Here is an 8,632-nt window from a genome sequence, read left to right as displayed (position 1 = left end):
ATAATTAAATATTTCCTGCTATGTGCTCCCAAAGGACTTTGTTTAGGTCGCATTTTATGAATTTATCCTCCTGAACTATAATTATTGCATATTCATCGTTTTCCCCTGAATTATGAATTTTTAATGGCAAGAACCCTACCACATTTATTAAGTGTTTAGTTAATGTTTGTTTAAAAAGTAAAATGAGTTTTTTTCAAAAGAAGAATCCCTCAATAGGCATCTAATGAGGACAACAAGGTCAAGAGTGTAGGAAGGATTTCTAGTTGTCTGAACTTTAGAGACTTTTGAGAAGAATAAAAGAATGGAAGGTTCAGGTGGGGTGGTCTTAACTTCAGAACAAGAACTTTTAGGTTAAACAGAAAAGGTCTTTGTTACCCAGGGAGCCAGAAGGCATGAGAAGCTGCATAGAGAACAGAGCAGGTGCAAGTCTTGGCTCTAAATACATGGAAAGTGGACATACACACAGTTTGTGCCCAAGAGAGGAGGGGACCTAGATGCCTCACCTGGAGACGTTAGTAAGAAGGCTGTGGCTCTCCAGGGAGCCAGATATCCATATCATCCAGAAATTTCACATGAACAGACATGGTAGTGCAGTGCAATGAAGGACCAGGATTAAAATGTGCTGCCTTAGGAGATATGTTGGGGAAGTATCGTGGATTGCCATGGATTGCCAGTTTCTGCAGGTAAAATGATGTAATGAGCAGCGTCCTGGGGCTAGGAAAGCAAGTCTCTGCAATAAATAAATGCAGAGGGCAAGAATAAGAAATCATAGTGCTGCTGCAAAATCATGAGATAAGGCGTGTCGAAAGGCATTGCAAAAACTGTCACAGTGTGCAAAGCACTGTCTTTGAACATTTCCATAAAAATGGGAAAGAAGATCTCTAAAGAGGTATGAAGTTTCTAAAAACGTTTTATTTCCTTCCTATTTGTCACCCTCATCGCCACTCCACTTCAAACACACATTCATACAACACACACACACACACACACACACACACACACACACACACACACACACACACACATGCTGACTAGCAATCAGTCCCTCACAATGGCAAAGCCTAGGCACTGATAGGAGAAATCAGAGGGGAAGATTCAGCTGGCCTGGAAGGGAGGTGCCTCGGCAGCAGGACACAGGCAGCTGTTGCTGGAGGTAAAATATCAGGCTACACCTCAGAAGACTGCAGCAGGAGAGAAATAAAGGAATGGGCAAGGGAGCCAGCCAGAGGGACCACGTGTCACCCTTCACACTGCCCCTCTCTGAAGCATCCCCACCTCCCACAGTCCCACCAGGAGGCAGGCAGAAGGACCCAGTGACTTCCAGCCTGAGCAACTGTTGGTAATTAGAGCCATTGACACATACTCAGAGATAGAACTTTGGAGAGCTGCAGGAAATTGGAACTAAATCACTCTAGTCTGAAAATAAGGTATAATCAAGGAAAAATAAACAAAGGAACTCTTTTCTTTTCTCTTGTTTCTTTTCTTTTCTTTTAGAAAGCCCACACACACTGCTCTCACTTCTAAGGGATAATCCCGTGCTTGGGATAGTTCTCTGAAAAAGTCACACTATCTTAGCAAGTCCCAGGAATGTTTCTTGGAGAACTGTGAAGGACATCTTGGCCTTTTCTTGAGGATGAGGGAGCAGGAGCCCCCAGCTACAAAGAGTGGCAATCCACTTTGAGGCCTTCAACCCTCTCCATTCCTTCCCCTTGGCCTCCAAGACTCTTGGGAACACATTGATAGCAGGTATACCAAACTGAAATGTATAGCCTGCTTTTCATTTGGCAGCTCTATTGTGTTATGATGCTCCATTGTGAGAAGCAGCAAAAATTTATTTAACTATGATAAACAATTTTCTTCTGCAATAGGAAAGCCAGACAGTAAAATAACCATTATTCCCCCAGTGCCAGCTCAGCCCCCATGACCAGCCCCTCCTCACACTCTTCCCCAGAACTCTCTCAGCTCCTGCCTTCTCAGAGGCCCACAGAAAAGCAGTCAGGGAGAGAGGCCGGTGCTCTCAGCACCATCTCTTCTGACCTAACAGAACAACAAGGTCACTCCCAACACTGATTTTATTGTTTTTATGATAACAGCAGAAATCATTGAGCACCTACAAAATCCCAGGCACTGCATCGTGTATCCCTAACCCAAGAACAATGTTGCATGATGGCAAGTCTATGTATCTTCCCTATGTTATATGTGAGAAAACTGATGTCCCAAGGTGAAAAATAATGTTGCTAGGGTTTAACGGTTGACTGGTAAAGCAGAAATTTAACCTAGATTGTCTAATTCCAAGGCCTATATATTTTCCCTGATTTTAGCTGCTTTTAATTTTGTGCACCAGTGTAGTATGTAGCCTAACCTGTTGGAAAGCCTGGAACAATGGGTGGAGGTCTCAGGTACCGCTGCCAGCCTCTGTGGGAACATCTGTCAGAGAATGTTTTTAGAGAGAAGTCCAGAAATACCTGGGAAACTCTAGCTTCTGCTCCCAAGCCCAGAGAGGGAAGTCCAGCCTCGGGGGCAATGCTGTGACCAGCAAGGAGGTTGGAGTTCTTCACCCAATTTGTGGAGAAGCGCTTTTCCTAGCACTCCATCAGGGTGGTAGCCCCAGAATCACATCCACTCCAAATTATCATATTCTCTGTATTTGATAAAGCAGATGAACCCTTACAGGGTCTTGTCCATTCTTTTTAGAATGGCCAAGATAAGAATAGAAAGATAGGACAGTGCAATTTCTAACTCAATAGAAAGTGAGACTCCCAGCCCCACTCTACTCACACAAGTCAGCCTGGCCCTCCAAAATCACTCCTATGCAGAGCCCCAGGGTTCCAGTTCCTGCCCCTCTCCTCCCCAAGGAGGACCAGAGCCAATCAGAGTCCCAAAGAGCTGGAAAGCTTGACCTAGTTGTCAGTGCCCATCACAGCTACTCTGACTGCTGCCTGCACACAGGGAAGTATGGTGCAGTGGGAAGCCAGGTCTGAGACTTTGATTGAAACACTGATTTCTTCAACAATTATTGATTGGCTGTCTACTGTGGACCAGACTGGTGATATTAAGATACAGAGTAAATAAGTCATAGTTCATCCCTCCAACAGTGGGAAGAAACTGAGACAATGATGTGGCCACCACAGGATGTCATGATAAATGCCAGGACCAGGGTAACTACAAGGGCCTCAGGAGCAAAGAGACAATAGCTCACCAAGTTGTCATGCTCAGGGGGCTTCCTTAAGGAGGTGACATCTGAGCCAAGACTTGGGGGGCTAGTAGCAGTTAACTTGGGGGGCAAGCTCGGGGTCATGGAGATGGCAACATTCAGTTAGACAACAAAATCATGTAGAGTGTCTACTATTTGCCCCAAACTGAAAAGATCGCTGTTCTCAGGGAGCTCTTGCACAAAGAGAGTGATAACAAAAAATTAACAAATGAATAAGTGAGAAAACTTCAGACAAAGATAAGAACACTGAAGACAAGACAGAGCAATAAGAGGCAAAAGGTAGGGACTAGGTACCCATATTTGAGATGGAAGTCAGTGAAAGGCTCTCTGAGGAGGTGGCACATAAACGGAGAGCTGTGTGATGAAATATGCCAGCCATTTGAAGATCTAGGGACAGATTGTTACAGACAGAGGAGACAACAAGAGGAAAAGGTCTTGAGTCAAGAATGACTTTGAGGTTTCACAAAACAGAAAGATCATTGCGGCTGGAGCATCAAGATCACAGGAGAGTTTTAGATGAGGGCAGAGTGAAGGAAGGGACCAGATCATGTAGTGGCTTGCAGGCAAGGAGTTTTGTTTTCATTCTGAGTGACTTGGAGGAAATTAAGCAACAGACTTGATCCAATTTGTTTTTACAAATGCCCTCTCACAAATGCAAAGACCCAGAGACTAAGAGATCATACCTCTTTGGGAAGCTGGAAGTGACTGAGTACAAGCCAGGGGACAATGCAGTGTAGACACGAATTCACTTTCTACATGGGCTGAAGACTAAACCCTGATTCTAGGCACAGAGCCCCAGGAAGATTGCTAAATCTCAATCTGAGCCACTGACTCCTGACGCAGAGCATCCAATTAGCCTGGACCCCATTCAGAGCTCACACCCCAAACAGAGCTACAGTGTGACCCCCTAATTACAAACTGAGCTTGGACCACAGTACCAACCCGGAACTGGCCCTGTTCACACACCAAACCCCAATCTATTTCTAGCCCAGTTCCAACCCCATCTGTTCTCTGTCCCTTTTCATCTTCATTTAGGCCATCTCCTGCCAGGCTCTAGCTGGGCATCCCATAAACAGATCACTGGAAAATTGCTTGAAAACTACCATCTGTGCTTCCCTTTACCACACAAACATAGAAATTGCTGAGGCTGTCTGTCATGTGAGTCAGGGGCCACCTTCATATCCCCAGCCCCACCCCTAAACTTCTGGTTCTTCAGTCTGATTTCTCATTCACTCAGCAGATCTGATGGGAGACCCCTAGCTACAAGCAGCCCTCATGCCCGGATGTATCCCTGCTTCCCTGCACTCACCTTAGCTGCACTGCAGGAACCTGTGCCCTTTTCTCCAGTACTTTTCCAGCAGAGGTCTGGCAGCTACACTGCAGAGCAGCCTCTCTGTCTTTGCCCCCTCCTTTGGACCTCTCTGATCAGGGTTATTTATTTGTTCCCTGTCTTATCTCCTCCTCCTTCTGCTTCTCCCTGCTGCGGGGAGGAGTACTGCCCAGAGGGTCTATCAGCAGGTACCCTTCATTAAACAACCATGGATCCTGTGTCCTTCTTGGCTTCTGTGTCCGGGGAAGGTATGCCTGGGGGATGGGGAAGGAGGGACAGGAAAGAGCTGAGATCCCTAGAGTCCTCCTCAGATGGGCCCTGCGCCAGTTCCAAATGTGAAGTTAGACAGGGGAAATGAGGAAGGGAAGGCTACAAAAAAAACTCATTTGTGTGTCCTTGGTCTTTGTGAGGGGCTTTTCTCCATGTTTCTTCTGAGGTTCATCAAACTCAGCCAGAGGAAAGGCTATATATGCTTTAAGAGAGACCCCATGATTAAGTGCCAGCTCATCACCTTCCTGAAGCTTTCTCTGTCCTCCACCTTCTTTCCCTTGGTGGCACCTAGTTGGGTCCTTACTAAGCCTAATGGACCCATCTGCCTTCCCCCAAAGCTCATCTTCTTTGTCTCCAGCCTTTGGGTCCTGCGTCTAGCTAACTCATACCAGTGGTCGCCAGGGACCATGCCTCTGCCTTCTTTAGTCTTGGGTTTCTGTATGTCTGGCTGAGGAAGGAGGCTGTGATTTCTTTAATTCTCCCCTAACCCCAACACCAGCCATATAAGACCAAGGACATCTGCTTTCTCTCTTCAGGACAAAAATAGCGAGAGAACATTTTAGGGAGTTGGAGAACAATTTGAATGTGAAAGTAAATACCTTACATATTTAAATAAGTTTTAAAAAAACATGTCTATAAATAAAGCCAAGTGAATTCTAGTTGATTTCTTCTTACTTTTTCTTGACTAATTTTACAATTTCAAGTTTTAAATTCACAACACAGGGTGTGCTGACTTTAAGCTGTGCACAAACAGATAGTGTCATTTCAACTCAGACCACATCAAAACTCAGGAATACAAGAGCTCCGAGTACCTTCACACCTGCAGCCGGACACTTGTCATCACCCTTGAACCACCTCTCATTTAGACTTACACTGTGTGAAGACTTTAAAAATACCCCAGGAACTTCCATTGCTGGCCAAAGTGGAGTAAGAGAAAGTAACATTCACCCAAAGAGACCTAAAGTGGACAATACATATAAAACAATGGTTTGTGAGATACTGGATATCAGGCAACGAAGGACAGTGAGCCCTGAAACATGGGAAACACGTGAGGTGAACCTGTGGTTCATCAGTTCACAGCCTTGAGAGAGTTTTCATGCTGTAGCACAGCAGCGGAGACCCCAGGCAGAGGACACCTGAACTTGAGGCTATGGAGCTGAGAGTTCAGGAAGACCAAGCTAGCTAGAATTTGAATGCAGAGGATTAGAGATGAGAGATCTACACAGAGAGAGAACTCCAGAGATATGTAGAGGGTCCTCCTTAAAAATTCAGCTGAATACTGATCAGCACATGCATGGGAGCAAGCTGGGGAAAGTTCCACCAGAAAAGCTTAGATGTCGCATATCCCGTGCTCCCTTAGGGTCCACCATAGTGACTTCAGCCAGACAAGAAAACTCTAAGATTCATGACATAATGAGTGGAGAATACGAAATGATCTTGCCTCAGAAGTGAGAATATTGAACCAAACTCTGTCTACAATATAATGTTATGTTTGGATCATAATTGATCATTAATAGCTGCAGAAAGTACTTTGTGGACTTTATAAAATAGCACAAGTCAAACTAAGGACTATAATTTATTGAGAAGAGAAGAAGAGATGAGTGTGGATGGGGGAATAAGAGAGAATTTGTTTATGTAAAGTGAAGAAAGCGTTCAGCCTTTCCCTCTCTCCGAAAGGCCCCAGCCCCACAGCCATTGAGCACCTATATGCCTGGTGCTGCAGATACAAAAACCTAGTCCTTGTCCTCAAGGGGGACATACAACTACCATATGGATATTTAAGTTCTATAACAGAGGATGAGCAAATGGTTACATAACTATTTAAGCTCTGTGACAGAGCGGTAAACATCCAGTTGGAATATAGAGCGCTAATTTTATGATAGAGGGAAGCACAGAGACTGTGGGAGCGTGAGGAAGCCTTTAATCTGGTGAGCAATTAGCCGTTTTCCAACAGGCAACAGTTACTGCGGTTACCACCCGTTATTTAAATATAGAGATTCTAGGAGACTCAGAGATGTCCCCAGATCTCCTGAGAAAGAAGGCCATGAGTTCGTCTAAAACCGGGGACATTGCAATATAGATCAGGGATGAGCTCTGGCCTTTGCACAGAATGTGGTTATAAAGAGTGAAGATGACTATACTTTTCAATGTTTTCCCCCATAATAAAATAAGCATATCTTATTTTATTCACTTTATTATTTAAAACTACAGCAGGTCCTCAAATAATGTCATTTTATTGAACATCATTGATGTTATAATAATGTTATAATGTTGATGAGATGCTGCAGGAACTTAAGTCTTGCTTATATCAATTAGCCTGTAGTCAAATCCATTTCATTTCAAGCGTTTCACTTAAAGTCACAAGATCTATCAATGACTTAAAGTGAGGAATGACTGTATTGGCACCAACATTTATTGATCACTTTCTATTTTCCATGTGTTTTCACATCTATTATTCTATTTAATCCCACAACCACCCACAGGAGCTACAGTATGTTTCTGTTTTACAGTGCTTATAGTTTCCAAAATTACTGAGGTTCAGTAAGCTAAGTAACATGCCTAAATATCAAAGCTAGTGATCCTAACCTAGATGGCATCTCATTTTAACCCCACAATATCTCTTTTCTTGATATATATATCAACCACATTTAAAGGAACTTCTTGGCAAGGTTATGCTTCCATTGAATTGCACTGGTAAATTTGAATTTCAAAGGGAAATGAATTTCAACTTCTATGAAAACAATTTATTAATAAATAAATAAAAAGTTGTTTTAATTAATGACAATAAGTCAGACCAAACTGGTGATGCACAATTCTGAGGCACCATTCACAAAGCCCCAAGGTGGATGTTTCCTAAAGCAATAAAACAAACATGAATATAATAGTTTATTGCACATTTATAATACTTGGCAATTTATAAAGGATGTTCATAGTATTTGAGCTTTACAACATCTATTATAGTTGCTATTTTAGTTTCTCATTACACAGAAGAGGAAATGAGATCCAGGATGGTTATATAGTATACCACTTCATGATATTTTCAGGATTTTAACCTCATAAGTACTACTTTAGTATTCTTTCCTCTGCTTCAAATGGACCTACATTGTTTCCTTCACTGTGAACATTTTTTAAATTTTGTTTATTTTTTATTTTTTCATCAATGTTAACTTTTTTTATTTCTAGGAGATGCCAGAGCCTTTACAATGTCTCATATTGGTGCCCCCCAACCCCTGCCCCAAAGGATTGAGAGAGCCTCCCTAGAACCAATGACATTTAAACATGTTTGATAGACCAGCAAGAAAGGGAAGGGAGAGGAGATGATACTGGGACCTGATATTGGGGCAGGAGGCCAGGGATTTAGAGAGATCAATACCTCAGGAAGAGCAGGAAGTGTGGGAGGAAAGATGGGAAGTGGTAACAGAAGCACCTAAAATCCTGCAATCAGGAAAAAGAAGGTGTGGTCTGGCCTATGAAAAGATGTAAAGAGGAAGCAGTCTCCTTTCCTATCACTTCCAGAGGCTGAGCCATACCCATGCTGAGCCCAGACCACGAAACTGGGCCTTTGAGATTGCTCTCAGATTTGGAAATTACTTCCATAACCAGGACCTTAACTTCCTATTGCCACCCCTAACATAGAGACATCATTCGATAATCACTGCCCAGACACACAGTTAGTGTACTCATTCTTGTGCCGTATAATCCACACCTACCACACAAAGGAAATGTGTCCTGTGGACAGTGGGTGGTGAGGGCCTGGGGCGAGGGGCAGAGGTGGGCTGGAGGGGGTTGGTGGGCCGGGGTAAGGGGCCATATATACT

General features: G+C 43.6%; 1 protein-coding gene across 1 annotated transcript in view; it reads right to left on the bottom strand.

The window, feature by feature from the left end:
* Nucleotides 1–4,588, bottom strand: part of LOC102759376 (olfactory receptor 51E1) — an 8,240-nt gene extending 3,652 nt beyond the window's left edge. The window contains exon 1 of the mRNA XM_006762343.2: nt 4,524–4,588. The gene's annotated coding sequence lies outside the window, so the exon portion shown is untranslated. The remainder of the gene's footprint in view (nt 1–4,523) is intronic.
* Between the last annotated feature and the right edge of the window lie 4,044 nt (nt 4,589–8,632).

Source organism: Myotis davidii, unplaced genomic scaffold (genome assembly GCF_000327345.1).
Source record: "Myotis davidii unplaced genomic scaffold, ASM32734v1 scaffold58, whole genome shotgun sequence".
NCBI classification, from domain to species: Eukaryota; Metazoa; Chordata; class Mammalia; order Chiroptera; family Vespertilionidae; genus Myotis; species Myotis davidii.
The sequence above is the reverse complement of the archived record's forward strand: the minus strand, read 5'-3'. Positions and strand labels throughout refer to the sequence as shown.